We start from the raw sequence: 21,831 nt of genomic DNA on the forward strand, positions 1-21,831 counted from the left end.
GATCACATTTTATTCACCTGTCAAATTGTATAGTCATTTATGGGAAAGGCCACAACAGGTAATTAACAAAAAAGGAATTATCTGGTTTGGCAAACAAAGAACTAGCCAACATCACCAGTAATGAAAGGAAAACCACTTAGAACAAGATCACATATTCGTCACTGAAACTTAGCAAGGTTTGAAAAAATTGAGGCCTGGTGAGGGAGTGTAATGATCATGGCCCCTGGGAGCAGGTAGAGCTGAGTAGGCACCTGAGCTCTTCTGTTTATTGGCTTTGTGACCTTGGGTGAATTCGTTTCTTCTCTGAGCTTCAGTTCAACTTCTGAAAATAGGGATAAAATAGACCTCTTAGGGTGATGAAGAATTTGAAGAAATGATATGCATATAAAGTACTTAGTGTGGTTCACACCTGACTGGTAGTAAACCCTCAATAAATGCTTAAGCAATGTTACACTTTGGCATAATATTTTGGCTCCTGGGAGGAGCTAATTCTAGATACAGAGAAGTCTTAGGTACCAGGAAGTTGACTGTAGCAATTTTCCTGGCAACCAAAATGTAGAACCAACCCAAATATCCAACAATAGGGGAATGCTTTAATAAGTTGAAGTATAGCCTCTTGATAGATGACTATGCAAGAATTAAAAATATTAGTTTATCATGACAGAAAATGCTTATATAAAAAATTTTATAGCAGCTTTATTGAGATGTAATTTACACGCCATACAATTCACCTAAAGTGTACAATTCAATGATTTTTAGAATATTCATAGGATTGTACAACCACCACCACAATCAATTTTAGAATATTTTCATCACACCTAAAATGTTTTTTTTTAATGGTAAGCAAAAAAGGACAGAAATTTGTTACTACTGTATTATCACAACTATACAGACAACACTGGAAGAAAATATGTCAAAATGTTAACAGTACTTCAGTGATGGGACTCTGATTTTCTTTTCCTTATTTCTATTTTTCCATGTTTTTAAAGATTTCTATAAGCAGGGCATGTTAATTTGCTAATGTGAGGAAATTTTAATTTTAACAAATTGTATACCATATTACAGTTTGGCTGCAGGGAACGTAAAAACTCTGGGAAAACTGGCTTAAACAAACAGGGATTTATTTTTATCTCATAAAAAGAAATTTGGGGTTTAAGCATATAATATTGTTAAAAATAACTAAATATAATATGAGCCTGATTCAAATAAATGAACTGTAGAAAAATTATGTTCAAGGAAATTTGAAACTGACTAGATATTTGGTGATATTTAGAGATGCTTGATCTTATTGAGCATCAGCAGCTATTCTGTGACCATGAGTTAAAAAGCATAAGAGGAAGGCAAAGAGAATCACAAAGACATTGGCCTGCTATCTTTGTTCTGTTTTTTTGTTTTTGGCCATGCCGCGAGGCTTGTGGGATCCTAGTTCCCTGACCAGGGATTGAACCTAGGCCCTCGGCAATGAAAGCACGGAATCCCAACCATTGGGCCACCAGGGAATTCCCTGGCCTGCTATCTTTGAACTCCTGAAATTAGTTCTGCAACTCAGGCCATTGCATTAGCATTTAAGGCAGAACTTAAGGGCTCACCACATCCCATCACCAGCTCTGTGTTACATATTTCATCCAGAATAGTAAGAGAGGCTGGGAGAGTGGGCACTTGAGCTTTTGCAGCCTCTATTTCAGACAAGGGAGAAGAGGATTGGGCAAAAGAATAGGAGAAAGCAACCTGTAGTGACAGCCACATGTTCAGTTGTTAATAAGATCAAGCATTATAAAAAATAAATAAACCTCCTAGACAGGGTTCTTCAGTACTTTGAATTTTTGCCAATTAGTTCTTTTAAATCAGAATCCTGGAATCCTGGACTGCACAAGACTTCTAGTTAGTGCCTTACCACTCAAGGTGTGGGTCCCCCAACCAGTAGTATTAGCATTTCGGGCCCTACCCCAACCTACCAAGCTGGAGTCTACATTTTAACAGGATCCCAGGATTCCTATATGTATAAAAGCTTGAGAAGCATTGCTGTGGTCCCTGCCCATCAGACGCTTATGTAGGAGGAATCCTAGCTCAAGCCTAAGCCAGCCTGAGGACCTGGAGTCCACTTAGGAGTGTCAGGCCAGAGGACCAGTAGGGTAGGTCCATCAGGGGTCTATGCACACTGGGGACTGCTTCCCTCTTTCAGAAGTGTGTCTTAAAGGAAGACACTCAGGCATACAAGTTTGTTTGTAAACAGTAAATGTTTCACTATTCATCCATCCAATAATTTGTCTCCTGTATACCCTCAATAGAATGGCAAATAAAATCAATATAAGATACAATCCCTGCTCTTAAAGAACTGGTAGGGGAGATGGAGATGCCAACTGACATTGCAGTGTTAAGTGATCTCCTTGATGATAGGACAGGGGGCCCTGGGAGCAACAAGAGGGCAACTTTCTCACATGTTGGGAGTGGACATGGGTGGCTTCCTAGAGCAAGTGGTATCATAGCTGAATCCAGCAGAATAAATCAACAGCAGGGAGAGGAAAATGGGTGAGGCTAAAGGTGAAGGGACTGTCTCCAGGCCAAGGGCACAGTGTTTACAGAGATTGGTATGTGAAAGAGAGCAGGCAAGCTTGGAACCACTAGGGAAAATGAAGGTGGTGGTGAGGGATAGGGCTGGAAAGGAAGGCAGGGTTCAAATCATGCAGGTCTTGGGGGCCATATTAAGGAGTCCTAACTTTAATCCTGAGGCTAATGCAGAAGAGGAACTCTCCTAAGAACTAACCGTCCCCGCCTCCCTGATTGTCTTCCACATCAGTTTTCACAGCTTCCCCTGAGAGCTGCGGAGAGAGGGCTTCTAAAGAGGTACCAAACCTAAGAAGCTGTTGGCCCAGCCCCCTGAGGGACGTTGGGCGCGCAGGGCGGTTCTCTGTGGTGGGCCCTGATAGCCACAGGAGTGGGTAGCCCAGCATCCGTGGGAGGGAGGGAGCACACTCTGACATGCTCTTCAACATGTGTGCCCTTGACAAGGGCAGCAAACGTAGCAATGCTGCAGGAGCAAAGGCAGCAGAGGGGAAGTCGGGAGATGCTCCCCGGTGTTGGTGAGCAGACATGAAGCACATTTATGGGACCCCCGGAGAGGGAAGGAAGGAGTAGCTGCAACTGCCCCGCGCATAAAGGGTGGGGGGGCGTGAAGGCGAGCTGTTGAAACCCCTCTGCGTAGAGAACTCTAAAACTGCACTGCCTTGTCTTGTGAATATTCATGATGTGACACAAGTATTTCTTGACCCTTTCTTTAAGGCTCACCTTTCCCTGGTAATCCGGGGAAAGTGTGTATGGGGAGTGGGGCTACTGTCCTCCCAGGACCACTGTCCTCCATCCCTCGGAAGCTGCTGCCACCAAGCTGACCTCAGCAGAGGGCTGATGCAGGGAAGTTGGGTGTGTAACAGGCTTTTCTGAAATTTTTGACATAATGAGGAAACTGAAATGTGGGGAGGAAAGAATTGGGCCTACTCTGGTGCCTTTCCTAACACAGTCATCTACCCACCCCCACTCCACCTTCAGCTACCCACTGATGCAGCAGAAGCCATGACACTGAGATTTTCTTTTTTTTTTTAAATTAATTAATTTATTTTATTTTTGGCTGCGTTGGGTCTTCGTTGCTGCAGGCAGGTTTTCTCTAGTTGTGGCGAGCGGGGGCTAGTCTTCATTGCAGTGCACAGCCTTCTCATTGCAGTGGCCTCTCTTGTTGTGGAGCATGGGCTCTAGGCACGCGGGCTTCAGTAGTTGTGGCACGCGGGCTTCAGTAGTTGTGTCACATGGCCTCAGTAGTTGTGGCTCACAGGCTCTAGAGCACAGGCTCTGGAGCGCAGGCTCAGTAGTTGTGGTGCACAGGCTTAGTTGCTCCGCGGCATGTGGGATCTTCCCGGACTAGGGCTCGAACCCATGTGCCCTGCATTGGCAGGTGGATTCTTAACAACTGCACCACCAGGGAAGCCCCGAGATTTTCTTGACTTTGGGTCAAATCAAATTCCCAGGCAGGGCTCCCTCCCCCACTAGTCTCAGCAATAGGAAGGGAATTGGTATAGTGATTTATTCTCTTGTCAAGGGCAAACTCCCAGCCATCAGGGTGTTTTATTTTTCCAGTTCTAACTACTAGTCAGCCTTCCCTACAAATTCTGGAGTTCCTTGGGTTGGGGACTGTATCTTAATCATCTCTGAATCTTTTCTCAAAGTCTTAACTCCATCCAGAATGAGCCCACTTCCTTTTCAAGCCATTTCCCACCCAAATAGACATTTGAAACCACAAAACCAATAACCTAGATATCACCTCCTACTTATTCCTAAGAGGAGAAGTTCCTAAAATGAGCAAACGGCTGCTGAAAGGCGTCCCCATCAACCTCATTATGCGTGTTTATCCCTTAACAGTCTGTCCTTTCTGGGCATGGGTAGTGTTCATGCGGGTAAATGTCACTATTTACCTCGGGTTAAGACCTGCCACCCAGAGAGGATGTTCTCCCTCTGATTGCCAAGCAGTTAAGGGAAGTGCTGGCTGGCGAAACAGGATTCAGCTAATTGCACGTCCCACGGGGCATTGGATTTTGTGGGCATGTGTTCTGCATATGGGGCAACAAGGCCTATTCTATCACGTGTGCTGTCGAAATCTCTACCCAGCCAAAATTCAGGCTGGCAGATGGAAGAAATTCTTAAAGGCTCTATTTCTGGTTTTCAACATTCAAAGAAACAGTGTGCTGCCACTTCTTAAAAATAATTGCTTAAGCACCAAGTTATATTCATTGCCACAGTCATAAATAAAGAAGTGCTAGACCACATTATTCACATCTAGAATATTGATAATGATTCTTACACGCAAGAAAAAGGATTACTGATGTTTGGGAGGTTGTCTTTTTTTGCTTTTTTTTCCCCTTTCCTTCAGTCCTCAAACCCCACCCGTACCCCACCCAGCCAAGAAAAGTCTTGTTGATGAAAGTGAAGAGGCTGATCTTTGAAGTAAAATTAAACTTTACTCTTTCCCGAATCAAGAAATAATCTCAAGACTAAAATAAGAAAGTGCCAAACCAACTTGGCATTTGATTCTGAGGAAGATTCCCCCAAGGAACTTGGATGGCAGAAAATGAAAGGGAAGCCAATTAGCTTGTGTGAAGCCATGCTAACTTTGAACTAGCTTGCTCCAGAAGAAATGCACCCGTTAAGAAGGTACAAAAAAGTAAGCACAACTGCCATCCAGGCTTCTTCCCTCCTCGTGAGCACAGACAGCTTCCTGTCCGTTTCCTGCTGGCAAAGCAGGTGAGTGGAGAGCAGGAAAAAACATGCAGAGGCGTTGTAGCTACACACCAACCAGCATTGCTTCCACGGGCCCTCCGGCGTTACAGGACCATGTTCACTGAAAAATGATGACTCCCATGAATGTTCTCGCGTGTGGGTGTAACCTAAACACAACCCTGCCTAATGAATCACTCTCTGGAGAGCCAGAAAGGGGCTATTCTAGGTATACTGCCGATGTGGATGAGGATGCCTCTCCTCATTTCCTGGCAACAGGAGAATGCTGTGACGACTCCAGTTCCTAGAGAGCCACTGTTAAAATCCTCTTTGGAGTTGAGGGATTAGCTAAAAATATGTTGAGGGGACAGGATGAGTTTGCCTTTTTTGTTCTTGTTGTTGTTGTTTCGACTAGGGTTTTTTGGCCTCTTGTGGAAAATGGGTTACTAATGTCCACTACTGTTCTGATTAGAGGGCAGCTCTTTTGCTTTTCACAAGACTGATGTCAAGCAAAAAAGAAGGGCAAGTTTGCAACCTGCCTGGGTAAGGATGGCTCTGCTGCCACGAAGAACACGTCTTTCTAACTGATGGTACTGGAGAGTTGAAGCCTAGTCTAAGGAGGACAACACAGGGGAAGGTGACTGAGCAGGAACTCAGGGGATCCAGGTTCAAATCCCACCTCTGCCCCCAGCTACCTGTGGACATGTAGGGCTTCCCTGGGGCCTCAGTTTCCTCCCCTGTAAAATGAGCACGAGAATTCTAAGTTAGAAACTACATTGATGAACCTTAAAGACAGTGTGCTAAGTAAAATAACCCAATCACAAAAGGGCGAAAGCTGTATGATTCCACTGCTATGAGTTACCTAGACTAATCAGATTCATAGAGACTGAAAGCAGAATGATGGTTGCCAGTGTCTGGAGGGAGGCGGACTGGAGAGTTGTTGTTTGATGGGTACAGAGATTCTGTTTGGGAGGATAAAAGGAGTTCTGGAGATGGATGGTGGTGATGGTTGCACAGCAGTATGGGTGTTCAGGATCACTGAGCCACACAGCTAAAAATGGTTAAAGTGGTACATTTTGTGTTATGTATATTTTGTCACAATTTAAAAGAATAAGAAAGAAACGAAGCAATTATTCACAGCATTAGTGCACAATAGCAGGGGTTCTCAAACTCAAACATCCACAGGCCCAGGCAAATTGTGTAAATGAATGAGTGAGCCCTGTGACTTGCAGGATGCACATCACTCTGGAGGGGGCAGCAACTCCCCAGCCCAGCCAAGACTGGCCATGTACGAATGTGGGTAGATTTTTCAAGAAGAGTGAAAATTCTGGATATTTAGGTGAAATCTCTGAATTCTTCAAATTGGCAACTAATCTAAAAAATTTTTTTAAACCCACAAAACTGTGGGCCAGACGAATTCGATTCTGCTTGCAGGCCTCTAATTTTCTCCCTCTGTGTGGATAGCCCATCTGTATCATCTGCTTTCCTTTCTTCTTTGCATCCCACTCCTCGCTTCCCCCTCAATAACACATTGTGGCCAAGACAAGCTGTATCTGGATAAGTCCCTTGACTTTCCACTGTGTGCCCATGGAAACCCAACCAGAATATGCCAGAACAGGCAGCATATACTCCACCTGTAACAGGTGGGTACACTGGCGTCAACATTGTGGTGATCCTAACAGGGTCCATCAGAGATGTGGGGGGCACTTATGTACATATTCTAGCTCCAAACTCCACTAACTCTATCATTTTTTTGTTTACTTTCCTTAATGGAGACCTAGTGAAATAGTCCCTGACTCTCCCATCACACTTGATGCCTTCCATCTCTTCATTTCTGTTTTGAAACTGATCAACTTCCTCGCTATATCTGGTGTCCATTCTCATTAACGTATTCAGAAGTCAGATGATATCATGCATATTTCTTGATTTTTGACGACTGTGGAAAATATCAATACATCACAGTACGTGAGACCTCAGGGTAAAGGGATTTTATGTTATCAGAGTAGTAACAGTCATGTAGATGCTAGAGGTTGCCTGTACTGTATTTCACTTATAAGCCCGATATTGCAACTTGGCAGAAGAACATAGGCAGTTTTCCGCGTCTGCTAGCGGCTTTATTTAAAGGTGGGACATTGCTTGCAAAAGTAGGCCATTTGAAGAGGTGTAAGGAACACATCGCTAATCACCTGCCAGTCTATTTCTTGCTTATACCAAAACTGGTGGCAAAAAAAAGGAGAAATCTGGGCATTTCCTTAGGCGAGGTTTTCTACAATTAATTCTCAGTGACAGCACAGATGTCTCCCGCTTGTGAAAAGCCATCAAAAGGTTCTTTTTGATGTGATATGCTCTCCCAAAGTGGGGAAGCAGAAGTATTGCTTAGATGAACAGATCTGCATTCTCAGCAAATCCTGCTGGTGATGGGAAGGTTGTGGCTCTGTATTCAGTGAGTCTTTCTGCCTGTCTATTCCTGTGGTCCAGCATGGCCTTATGCCAAGTGATTCCTCATTCAGCTGGCAATTTTTTCCAGATAACTTCAGTTTGCCTCTTTGAGAACGGTGGCAATTTCCTTCCTAATGGTGTGTCTTTTTGTTGACATTTATGAAGGGCTTACTATGTACCAGGCCCTGTACTAGGAGCTGGGATATAATGACGATCTAGTGGGAGAAGCAGAGTCATAAACAGTGGATTATAACTTGTCCGGAGTCTGTGTGAATGGATGCTGCTTTGGTGCTCTGCCCAGGTCCCCTTCCCTTGCCCAGTGTACCCACCCCTGCTGTGTGGGTTGGCTGCCAAAGGCTCATGGGTACCACTCTCATCCTGAGCATTGTCCTCAGCTGATGGGGGCTGCTTCTCCTGACCAGTCAGACCCACCCAGCGTAGCCCACAGCCAAAGACCAACTGATCTGGAAAAACAAAAGACCAGACCTGTGGCATCAAGGTGGGGAGAAGACACCTCTGTGATGCTAATTGTGTTCCAGAGGCTCCACTTCCCACCCATCCACCTTGAATCAGGCCAGGGCTTGATGAGACCACAAGAGCTTGAGTTCCATGTGGCTCTTTCCCCTTATCCTGTTTCAGACCCTTGCAGGTTTTCTGAAGAGCACTTCTGCAATAAGTCACAGGCCTCAGACTCTGCTTCTAGGAAGCCCAATCTGTGACAGGGTTATGAAGACGATATTTTACAGGAATCTTCATGAAATGTTATACCTTTCTTTGCCTTTTTAAGCAAAGAATCTGAGTATATAATTTTTCAGGAGAAAATATTTGTGAATCGCATATCTGATAAGGTGTTAATATCCAAAATATATAAAGAACTAATAGAACCCAACAGCAAAAAAACAAAACCAGGGGCTTCCCTGGTGGTGCAGTGGTTGAGAGTCCGCCTGCCGATGCAGGGGACACGGGTTTGTGCCCCGGTCCGGGAAGATCCCACATGCTGCGGAGCAGCTGGGCCCGTGAGCCATGGCTGCTGAGCCTGCGCGTCCGGAGCCTGTGCTCCGCAACAGGAGAGGCCACAGCAGTGAGAGGCCTGCGTACCGCAAAAAAAAAAAACCAAAACAAAACCAATATGACTAAAAAATGGGCAGAGGGCCTGAATAGATATTTTTCCAAAGAAGACATACAGATGGCCAAGAAGCACATGAAGAGATGCTCAACATCACTAAGCATCAGGGAAATGCAAACCAAAACCACAACGAAATATAACTTCACCCCTGTTAAAATGGCTATTATCAAAAAGACAAGCAATAACAAGTGTTGGCAAGTATGTGGAGAAAAGGGAATCCTTGTGCACTATTGGTGGGAATGTAAATAATTGCAGCGACTATGGAAAACAGTGTGGAGATTCCTCAAAAAATTAAAAATAGAGCTACCATATGATCCAGCAATCCACCTCTAGGTATTTATCTGAAGAAACAAAAACACTAATTTGGAAAGATACATGCACCCCTATGTTCATTGCAGCATTATTTACAATAGCCAAGATATGGAAACAACCTACATCTCCATTGGTGGATGACTGGGTAAAGAAAATGTGGTGTATATATACAATGGAGTACTATTCAGCCGTAAAAAATAATGAAACCTTGCCATCTGCAACAACATGGATGGACCTAGAAGGCATTATGCTAAGTGAAATAAGTCAGACAGATAAAGACAAATACAGTATTATCTCACTTATATGTAGACTTTTAAAAACAACACAAAAAAACCAAGTTCCTAAATATAGAGAACCAATTGGTCATTACCAGAGCTGTGTGTGTGGGGGGGTGCATGGTGGGCAAAATGGGTGAAGAGGGTCAAAAGGTACAACTTCCAGTTATAAAATAAATGTCATGGGCAATGTGACTATAGTTAATAATACTATATTGCATATTTGAAAGTTGTTAAGAGAGTAGTTTTTAAAAGCACTCATCACAGGAAAAAATTTTTTTTATAACTATATAGGAACAGACTTATTATGGGGGTCATTTCACAATACACACAAATATTGATCATTATGTTGTACACCTGAAATTAATTATGCCTCAGTAAAATATATATAAGTATAATTTTGCATATTTTGGAATGACGTCACCTTTTGTTTCCTCAGTAAAATGAGGACATTGAATGAGATGCTCTCTCTGCAAAATCTTATGTGTCTTTGACTTTGTAACCACGAGCATCACTTTGGGGATGAAGTGGAAAGAGAGAGACCTGGGTTCAAATTCTGACCCCACATCTAACAGCTGAGGGTCCTTGCAAGCTGCTTGGCCTTGCTGAGCCTTCCTTCATCTGCTGAATGGGAAGTGATATCTATCTCAGCATTGTTGTGAGGACTAATGAAATAATCTATACTGAAGCACATGGTGTAGCACCTAGCAATAAATCATACTGTTATTATTACTAATATTTTACTTCTCTAGTAAAATAGGGACACCTAAATAGGCCTATAAGACAGCTTGCCCTACACTACATGGTCCCAGACTGCTGTGCTCTCTGAGTTGTTGGATTTGTTTGTTTTTCCTCTGCCTTCAGGCTGTCAACTATCTTGAACAATTCTTTCCTGCATTTGAATTTTCTGACTAATCTGCTATAGATTGGAGAAACCCTCTAACCAGACTTATTAGAATTGACTGGGTTATTATTATTATTATTATTTTATTAAATTTATTGGCCTGTCTGACTCGTCTCATGGTAAGTTGTAGATGGGCAGCTTTCAACTAGATTGTGGCCTCTTGGAGCTCGAGGACGATGTCTTAATCATCAGTCTCTAACACCTAGTCTAGTGCCAGCAGAACCAATAAATGGGATCTAATAAATTCAAGTTGGAATACACTCTTAATAAGGATTGAAACTAAAATGTAAGTAAAGAGGCTCAAAGTGAGGGCCTAAACCTCTGCTACAAAGTCAAGGCCATAAATTTTTGTTCTGGATAGTTGAGACTTCTAGGTAAAAGATTTTGAGATTGAAAAAGGTTTTATTACATAAGTGGACAATGTAAGGGGAAAGGAGAGGGTGAATTTTATCTTCCAATTAATGTTAATAGGAGGACTAAAATTCTGAATGTTAAAATTCTGCTTTTCTCTTCCACAATCCCCATGATGGGCACAGTGTCTTAATACTATGGGCTTTGCAAACAATAGAGAAACCCAAGGGAAAAGCCACATGGTGTTTGTCCCCTGTAGCTCCTAATCATCCTCCTGTCATTCTCCTTTGATGTCTTCCTTGTCTGTTGCCCTAAATGACACAGATACTCCCGGCCTGTTTCTGGGCAGAGTTGTTTCTTGCTCTTGGAGAGTCAGACAGGAGCCAGATGAGAGAGAGCTAAGATGCTTAATCAGCCCTCTTTACTGCTCAGGCCATCAGGCAGGGATGGGAGGAGAGACAGCCCCTCTGAGATCAAATTCTACAAAGTGCTGCAGTGGTACATTTTGTTCACACAACAATTAAACTGGTTAAACACTGCCTGACCCTGGGATTGCTGGCTGGGGGCCCGGGTTTGGTCTTCTTATCTGTCTAACAGGAGCCTACAAAGCAAGAGTCCTTCTGGGCTGCCTTTAGGCCAAGTAAGGAGGTATATTTCTTCCTTATCTTAAAGGCCCAGCAGCCTCTGTGCAAAACTCATCTGGCCATAGCTCAGTGGAAATTGGAGCATCTCCTCTCAGAATCATTACCAGACAGATTCCCCAAATCCAGTGGTCCTCAACCTGACAGCCCATCAGAATCATCCGGGGACCTTTTAAGTGCTGTCTGGTGCCCAGGCCGTCCCCCAGACCAGCAACCTCAGAATCTCTGGGGGAGGGACACAGGCATCAGTGCAGCCAAGTTTGGAAATGAACTGCCTTGGGTGAAGACCACTGCAGAGAAGGTTAAAAGATTTCAAATGATTAAGCTCAGAGAAGAGGAAAGAGTGTGACCTTAAGATTCGTGAAGGCCCCAGTGATGTAGTAAAAGAAACTTCTACATGATATCAACTCATGGGGCTTGAGCTCTGGTGTTGCCACCTACTACCTCTAGATCTTGGGAAACTAACTCTGGGCTTCCATTTTCTCATCTATAAAATGGATTTTGTGTGGTAGATAATACAAAGAGAATACCTGTACATAACAGGTATTCAAAAAGTAGTAGTTACTAGACTCACAGACATAGAAAACAAACTTATGGTTACCAAAGGGGAAAGACGGTGGGGGGAGCATAAATTAGAAGTTTGGGATTAACATATACACACTACTGTATATAAAATAGATAATCAACAAGGACCTACCGTATAGCACAGGGAAATCTACTCAATATTCTGTAATAACCTATATGGGAAAAGAATCTGAAAAAGAATGGATATATATATGTGTGTATATGTGTATATGTATGTGAGTCACTTTGCTGTACACTTGAAACTAACACAACACTGTAAATCAACTGTACTCCAAAATAAAATAAAAATTGACTTAAGAAAATAAAAGGAGACAAGAAGAGGATATATATTTTTAAAAAGTAGTAGTTATTATTAACACAGGCAGTGCTTCCTTAGCCAGATCGAGAACCTTTTCTTGGTTGTCTTTTCTCCACATGCAAGCCTTTCCCCATGTAAGTTGGGAAGGAAGATTAGAAGAAATTTAAATTGTTAAAGTTGCTATTCTAGATGACTTCTTTTTTGCTATATACTTTTTTACATTGTTTTCCGATCGACCTAGTTAACAACGTCTTTCCATATGTTCACAGGCAGTTATTCTTTCATGGCATGACAGGTAATTAATTTTCACAGTTCATTTAAATGACAGAAAAATAAACCTATGTGGAGGCTACAGAGATTGTGGTTGGACTTTTCCTTGCTTTTCTGGTCCTGGTTATACCCTCTTTTAGTCAATCACATACCCACCGAAGATACCTTCATAGCGTTCCTCTCAAAGGATGTGAAGTTAATATAAATACGGCCTGCTAATTTTGCTGTGAAACCTTTAACCAAAATTAGTTTAACTCAGGATGTCTTCTGGGTTTGTTGTTTTTAATTCTGAGGATTGTGTTTCAACAATTGAGAGGTATATTTCCTAATTTTGAAACGCTGTATGGAATTGCACAGTTGTAACTTCCTCAGATGTGTACACAGTCCCATGAAGTTTTCAGAGGACACTTTTGTGTAAATTAAGATGCTAGAATTAAGCATGGTCTGTGGTCACGCACAAAATTTGCCACTAAACGTAGTGGCATAAGTAACATTAAAATCTTATTATATGCCTGGAACTGTGCTAAGTATTTTACATGCATTATCTCACTTAATTCTTTCAGCAACCCCGTGAAATAATAATATAATAATAAATATATATTATATTATTATAACGACCCTGATTTTATAGCTAAAGCCATTGAGACCCAGAAAGTTGATTTATTCAAGATCAAGTGGAGAACTGGGATACAAACCCATATCCATCTGATGCTAAAGACTTCACTTAAAAAAAAAAAAGCTTTATTGAGATACGATTAACATACCATACAATCCAACCACTTAAAGCGTACAGTTCAATGGCTTTTACCAGAGTTGTGTAATCCTCACAACAATCAATTTTAGAACATTCTCATCAATCCAAAAAGAAACTCTTATCAATTAATGAATGGATAAAAAATGTGTGTTGGGCGCTTCCCTGGTGGCGCACTGGTTAAGAATCCGCCTGCCAGTTCAGGGGACACAGTTCGATCCCTGGCCTGGGGAGATCCCACAAGCCACGGAGCAACTAAGCCAGTGCACCACAACTACCCAGCCTGCGCTCTAGAGCCTGCGAGCCACAACAACTGAGCTCATGCGCCTAGAGCCCATGCTCCCCAACGAGAGAAGCTACCGCAATGAGAAGCCCGCGCACTGCAACGAAGAGTAGCCCCCGCTCGCCGCAACTAGAGAAAGCCCGTGCACAGCAATGAAGACCCAATGCAGCCAAATATAAAATAATTAATTAATTAATTAAATTTTTTTAAAAATGTGTGTCACATCCATACAATAGAATGTTATTAGGGGGAAAAAAAGAAATGAAGTTCTGATATAAAAGATTTTTTTCTTTTGATTCTGCTTTTGGTGTCATATCTAAGAAACCATTGTCTGACCATAGTTAACAATACTGTATTATACCCTTGATAGTTGGTAAAAGAGTAGATTTTAAATGTTATCACCACACACACGCACAAAAGGAAAGATAATTAATGTGAGGTGTTGGAAGTCTTAACTAACCTTATTGTGGTAATCATTTTGCAATTTATACATGTATTAAATCACCTGTACACCTTAAACTTACATATGTTATATATCAACTATATCTCAACAAAGTTGAAAAAAAAAAAGAAAGAAACCATAGCCAAGAAGATTTGTGCCTATGCTTTCTTCTAAGAGTTTTTTTTCTTTTATTAAATTTATCTTTTATTGAATAGTTTTAGTTCTTATATTTAGGTCCAAAGCTTTTACTCTTAGCCACTACACTTTACTGTTTTGTGTGTGAATGGACAAAAATATGTCTACAGCCCATTGAGGAGGGGGTAGAAAGAATGAGGCAACTGAGTAGTTGGAAGGTAAAGTTATCTCTGGATCTTAATGATCTGCATTTGTCCCATGCCAACTATGCTTATAATTAAGAATTAAATCACTTGGTCATGTCCTGAGTATATTTTAAAATCTTATTCACAAAAAGCACTCTACGTTCCCATTTCCATGACCCTAGGTCCTCATCACTCCCAAGACTGTGCTGATAATCTTCTAAGTAGAGCAATTTCCTCTCCTATAAAACCCATTACCCGGGCTTCCCTGGTGGCGCCGTGGTTGAGAGTCTGCCTGACGATGCAGGGGACGCAGGTTCGTGCCCTGGTCCGGGAAGATCCCACGTGCCGCGGAGCGGCTGGGCCCGTGAGCCATGGCCGCTGAGCCTGCGCGTCCGGAGCCTGTGCTCCGCAACAGGAGAGGCCACAACAGTGAGAGGCCCGCGTACCGCAAAACAAACAAACAAACAAAAAAACATTACCCTTTATTGAAATCAGTTGCATGTTAATTCATTAGGCTATAAGACAGAGACTGTGCCTTTCCTTTTCACCATCGTGCCTTCAGTGCCCAGCATAGTGCCTGGCACTTGTTAGGGGCTCCACACATCCCTGTGGAAAGGAAGGCTGCATGGGCTCCTCATCTCTAAACACTTCAGCTGGACCAAACCAGTTTTACAGTCTGCTGCCAAGTTAATATTCCAAACACTGCTCTGATCATTTCACCCCTGGCTCAAAAACCTTCAAGGACTCTCCATTGCCTTCTGAGAAGCCTAACTCCTTAGCCTGGCATTCAAGCAAGGTCTGTCTCTGGCTCTACCAGTCTTCCTTTCACCTGACCTTTCAGTACTCCAAGGCATCTTTGGAGCTAGTCAGACCTAGGGTGAAATCCTGTCACTGCCACGTGTTAACTGCTTGACTAGAGCCACAAGTTGCTTAAACCCTAGAAGCCTTAGTTTTCTCACCTTTGAAATGGGAGTGCTGATACTCACTTTACAGAGGTAGTTGCAGCGGGTTACAAATAATACATTTAAGCATCTGGAATATTGCAGGGACTTAACGTATGAGAGTGGTCATTTGCTCCTGTCATAGGGTTACCAGATTTAGCAAATAAAAATACAGGATACCCAGTTAAATCAGAATTTCAGATAAATGACCAAAATTTTCTAGAATAAGTAATCCTAAATATTCAAATTTAACTGGGCTTTCTGCATCTTATCTGTCCATCCCCGATGTGTGGTTTATCAACCACACCCCAGTCTGCAAACGTGGATCTACTGTGTCTCTGCTTGAATGCCCTCCACTCTACTTTGCCAAAATCTGCCACCCATTTGAAGGACGGGCTCAAACACCTCCTTGCTCCAGAAGACTTCTCTGGCACCCTTAGAGAGTTATGCTTTCTTCTTCCTCTCCACTCCCAAAGTGCAAAGAGCACACTGATCATGTGTCACTTACATGCTTCCTTCTACTCTGGACATGTATGTCCTGTGCCTTATTCCCCCTGGAGCCTGGAAGCTTCCTGAGCCCACAAACCAGGCCTGGTATGCCACCTCATGCTTTGCACTCAAAGGTGCCCCATAGCTATTTGTTAAATGAAAAAAATGAGACTCGATTGTCCTAAATCAGAGCTACTTTCTATTTTCATTTTCAGAGTAGATTTCCCCTTTTAAATCCTGGAATCTGGGCATCACTGGCATATGGGGCTTTTAAGAGACTTTACTGAAATCTTCCAATTTAGGATAAAGGGGAGAAATGTTCATCTTTTTCTTCTCTGGACAAGGACATGAGAGTTTATGAAAAAGAAAAAAAAAAGACAGAATTGGCAAACCACTGGTTACAAAATAAAATAATTACAGCGTTAAAGGAAAACGTCTCCATGTGAACAAAGTTCTCTTTTCTTGCGTACACAGGCAGACAGATGTATTCCAGCATCTGTCTGAGTAGGTTTGCACTGAAAAGAGGAAAAATGAAATCCCCCGGGCACTATTTGCCAAGGGATTTACTCCCCTTCTTTGTCTGTTCTGACTAATCCCAGAGTGGCTGAGAGCTGCCCATTTTGTCTCTGGGTTCAGGCAGAAGGGAGAAATATTTTTCAAAATAGCCCATGAGATGGCTGGGCTCCCTGAGACAGGATTTGGGGAAGGACAAAGGAATCGTGTGGGTATTTTGTGAAGGGTGTCTGGACTGGGGGCCTGTCATTTGGAAGGCATCTGCTCCTGCCATTTGCAAATCTCAAGTAATCCTCTATCGACAGCCGCCTGGCGCTCCTTCCTGCCCACTTAGACTGTGCTTCCCTGCAGTGCCCTCTGATGTCAGGCCCCCTATTTTACTGCTCTAATTCAATGGCTTCTTATTGGAGGTTCTGCCTGGCTAATGGCTTCTTCCCAGCTGCAGAGCTGACATTTACTTACTTGATTTCCACCCTTCCCTGTCCTCTCTGGCCTCCTTTGTGAGCAGAGCTTAAATCAGGCAGGATTTCAGATCCAGCACCTTTTTATATTCCAGTTTGGGCCTCCTCTTTTTGGGAAGAGGAGGGTGGCTAAGTTGAGAAGAGCCTTGGAAATAGACCCTGGGCTGATCAATCCTGACACCTGCAGATAAACCCAGCTTTGTGACTTATCTGTATCCCAGAACCCCAGCTGGTTCTGGGCTACCTTCCTTCATTTGCTCTTTAACCTGGACCCCAGCCTGCTAATTTCAACTGGAACACGCTTTCTTTAGTTCATCAGACCACTGCCAAAAGAGCCGTTGCTCATTTTCATCATTGGAAAGGTTCCGGGCTGAACATTAGACCCTCTCGTCACTAGGATTTCACATTCAGAACGGCAATGTAGGGCTATGATCTTGTTAATGGCTATCTTAGTTGTCACAATCCCAACTCATCCCCTTCTCTTCCCTGTCCCTAGATGTGAGCAGCTTTGGAGAGATGAGGGAAGTAGTCCTGAAAGGATTTCACATTTGAAACATCTTCACCGTATCATCATCTTTGCATTTGTCTCTCACTCAGTCTTGTATCCCCAAACAATACAGGGAAGGAAGAAGAGCCAGTATCCCCAAACATTTGCTCAGAATGGATAGCCACAGATTGAGTTTAAAGTTATTCTCAGATTATGGATTATGGGATGTACTTATTTATACACATCACTCCATAGGACAAACAAACAAGGAAGCTCCCCTTTGGTCTGGGGCCGTTTGGCAGCACGGCTTCCATCTCCAGCATCCTCCGAGCAGCTGTAGTTCAGGCAAGCTCTTTGCTTGCGGTCTATCATCTGTCCCCAGGGATCAGTTTTACTTGATTCTTAATTATATTCTACTTTCCACCCCCTCCAGTCCCTTTATACATGTGCCCGTGTGCTCACACATGCATATACACACACAATTCCTCTTTAATTGGGCTGCAGCAATCCCTCTCAGGGGCTTCTAATGTGGCAGACAGTTCATTCTTGGGCTGCTTTAATGGACAGCTGTCTCCCCGGGCCAATGCTTCATTAGGTGTGACAGCCTGCAGCCAATAGTCACCATGCCACTCTGCTCAGGGGCTCAGGTGCAGCTCAGGAGGGAGTTTGGGAGACAAAGGGCAGAGGCAGTGGTGGTGGGATGGCCCCTGGAGCAGATGTATAAAGCAAACTGGAGTGCAGTTCACTTTCTTACACCAGGTTATGAAATTAGGAGCTGGGTTAATAAAGGAAAGTCGGTTACCCAGGTGTTGCCACTGTAACCGAGAGATTGACGTTCAAGCCTCAGGAAATATCCAGAATAGCTGAGTCTTCATAGGTGACCCACTACCTGCAAAATCAATGTGGCCTGTGTACGAACACCTCCTTCCTGTGTAATCCCCCTCTTTTACTTCTAGCACTCACTCTCTCTTTCCTGTCTTTGTGGGGAGAGGTCAGGGAATAAGAATATCTCCTATGTTCTAGACACTTATTACTGATATACTTGTTTATATAAACATATAAAAATCAGAGTGTCATTTACATACAATAAAATCCACAGTTTGATGGGTTTTGACAAATGCATACACCCTGATAACCACCACACCATAAAGTATAATCTCATAACCCTCACATTTAATCCCCGTGAGATAGATTGATGTTATTGGCTCACTTTTTCTTTCTTTCTTTTTTTTTTTTTGGTACGCGGGCCTCTCACTGTTGTGACCTCTCCCGTTGCGGAGCACAGGCTCCGGACGCGCAGGCTCAGCGGCCATGGCTCACGGGCCCAGCCGCTCCGCAGCATGTGGGATCTTCCCGGACTGGGGCACGAACCCGTGTCCCCTGCATCAGCAGGCAGACTCTCAACCACTGTGCCACCAGGGAAGCCCCGTGGCTCACTTTTATAGCTGCAGAAACAGAGGACCAGAAAGATTAATAACAGCAGCAATAAGAATGGTAAACACCAAGGGCTGGGCACTGTTCCATGTACTTTACACACATATTACCTCACTTAATCCTCTCCACAATCCCATTAGTCCCATTTTACAGATGAAGAAACTTGTCCAAAGTCTCACAGCTGAATAACTGGAGTGGGATTTCTGGTGCTCAGTTGACGGTCTTACCTCAGAGAATAAAAAAATTTCCCCTAGTTAGATTTTCTTTTACTCCAGAGAGACAATCCCCCCAAAACAGAACTCAGAGTCATAGAATGGAGAAGCCACACGTACCACATCTCTGCCATTCCCCCCACTGGCTTTCTTTAAGCTCTGGACAGTCTGCTCTAACCTCATGGACAGAGGAGATGGGTCTTAAAATGCAGCCTTGTTTGGTTACCCCTTGAAACCCTGCACTTTTCATCTAAGAAATTTCTGTGAGCCATCTCCTCAAGCAAAGTGATCCAAATTGCTCTAAAATGTTGGGCGTGGACTGGTAGAATGTGCCTAGCTCTGCTAGCAGTGCCGAGCTTTTCGAGGGAGCTGCTCTCCCTCTCTGAACGCTGATGCCCACTCTATGCACAGAAGGACAAAGGTGTGGGGTGGCTATGTGGGACTCTAATACCGAAAGGTCAACCCACGCCTCTGCCTTTTACTCACAGTCCCAGCACTCCAGAACAGGGAAACTGGCAATGGTTGGATAAGGGCTGAGGTAGACCTTTGCTCTTTGCATAAAAGCCCTGGCAATGAGGCTAAGGACGGCCCCTTTCTCTCTTCCCTCCTTTCTCTCCCATCTGGCAGCGGAGTCCGGCTCCCTAAATCTTTTTGTTGGTTAGTTTCCATGGCAGTTATTGTGTGTGTGTGTGAACATGTCCACCCCCTCACCCTCTCTCCCTACAGAGCAGGCCCTCACAGCTGAGGCTCGGTAGAGACAGAGGCAGGCAAAGCCGCCAGGGCTCTGCAAGCAGGCTGAGTTCCTCTTGGTGGGGGGATCACACCTCCTGAGCTCAGAGACCCCCAAGCTTCCGTGCATTCAGGATGGGGCCCCCTGCATAGGGCCTGGCTGCATCCCAGTTCATCAGCCAGAGGCAGCAGCAGGGGACTCGTAATCCTGGAGGAAGCCCTTGGGATCCTGGGGACACTGTAGTCCCTGCCCCCAGCCTGCTCCTAGGAGGAACCTCGAGCCAACCCCTACCGGGTCCTCTCCAGCCCCCTCTCCTCCTTTGCCTTTGGCAGATGATCACTTGATGTCCTTTTCCCCTGGTCAGGTAAGTTTTATTTCAATCCATGTATGCAGAGTGTCACCTTGGCATTCTCAGTGTCTGCTGCTGGGGAGACAGGTAGCAGTGTTAGAGACAGACTGGCATGGGATTGGGAAGGGTGAGGGTCTCTAAGTGCCTTTCTTCCTCAGCTCGGCCACTCTGGTTTTGCAGTTAAAGTTTCCTTCCCAGCTGGTTCTAACCTAATTAACTTCCAAGATCACTGTCTTGGGCACAGACTGACCAACATACAGCCAACATCCAGAACTTCTAGTTCTGGTCTGAATTAAGCTCAACTTATTGAGTATGAACTATGTACAAATTGCTGTGCTTGGCTTCAAAGGAATTGCAAGAATGACACACAACAGCGGTTCCCACCTTCAAACTGCTTACCACCTGGTGAGACAGATAGAACCTCTACACAAATGGTATGTGGACTCTGGGGTCAGACAATCTTGATTTCACACCCTATTCTGGCTCTGTGACCTTGAGCAGGTCACTTAACCTCTCTAAGTCTCAGTTTCCTCATCTGCAAAATGGGGATAATAGTGCCTACCTTATAGGCTAAATTATACACACATATATATATAAAACTTAGATCCATTCATGACATTAATAATCACCATGTATTTGTTAACTATTATTATTAAACTCATTTGAAATTTAAATTATATAAAATATGTAAAGAATTTGGAATAGTTCTCTGAATAGCAGTGGTGGTTATTATCATGGGAAGCAGTTGTAAGTGCTCACACAGTTACAGATAAAGTTCTAGGAAACATGAGAAGGTCGTTCTTGCCTGCCAGGATCATGCAAGGCTCCTGGAGGAGGTGGCATTGAGTTTGAGCACTGAAGAGGGAATAGGATCTCAACAAGCAGGGATGCATAAATGTAGCAGAGAGCACCAAGCCATGGTGCGGCACTAAGAAATGAGAGTTCTATTGGGTGTCAGCTCTAGAGCACTTTGGCTGGAGACCAGGCACCGAGGCTGGCCGAGAGGCTGAGCTGGACTTTGGGCCCCAGCATCTTGAGGACAAGGGCCAAGTTTGGGGTGTGACACTGTGAATACCGGAGCAACTAGCCCAGCCCCGGGAGGAGGGAGAGTGTGACACTTGAAAGAGATCCAGGCTGGGAACCCCAAGACCAAGGTTCAGGTCCTGGCTGAGCTTCCAGTTGAATTGGGTGCTCTGAGGCTCATGTCTTCTCCTCCTCTGGGTTTGTTTTCTCACCTGTAAACTGGGAATAATAAAACTTGGTACACTTCTCAATTTTGTTATAATTATTAACCATGGCATATGAATGTGAAAGTATAAATCAATATGTAAAGTACAAAGTACTATTCTTCAAGATAAAGAAGAATTAGTGTATCATCTGCACAGCTCTGGGGGAAATGCAGAGGAATAAATCATTTAACAAGGAGACATGAAAATCATCTAGCATAACACCTGACTCATAACAGTAGTTGAATGAATGATCTCTCCCATAACTGACTGATTGGTTAACTTATTCATTCATTAATTCAACAAGTATTCCTGGAGTCTCCACTGCATGCCAGGCTTTAGGCTTGGTGATGGGAGAGAGTGGTATATAAGAGAGGCACAGACCCTGCCCTGAGACCCTTATAAGCAATTCAGGGAACTGGCAACCTGAGGATGTCCCTCTGCCCCGTACTAGCAGCTTCCATCCTGCTGGCCATCTTCTAGTTTCTTTCAAGGATTATCGCTATTGGACATTTATTTTATTTATTTTTAAATCAATGTTCTTTTTTAAAAACTATTAATTTATTTTATTTATTTTTGGCTGTGTTGGGTCTTCGTTGCTGCGCTGGGGCTTTCTCTAGTTGCGGTGAGCAGGGCCTACTCTTCATTGCTGTGTGCAGGCTTCTCATTGCAGTGGCTTCTCTTGTTGCAGAGCACGGGCTCTAGGGCACGCAGGGCTTCAGTAGTTGTGTTA

The sequence above is a fragment of the Mesoplodon mirus genome (assembly GCF_964341445.2).
Source record: "Mesoplodon mirus genome assembly, chromosome: 3".
Classification (NCBI taxonomy): Eukaryota; Metazoa; Chordata; class Mammalia; order Artiodactyla; family Ziphiidae; genus Mesoplodon; species Mesoplodon mirus.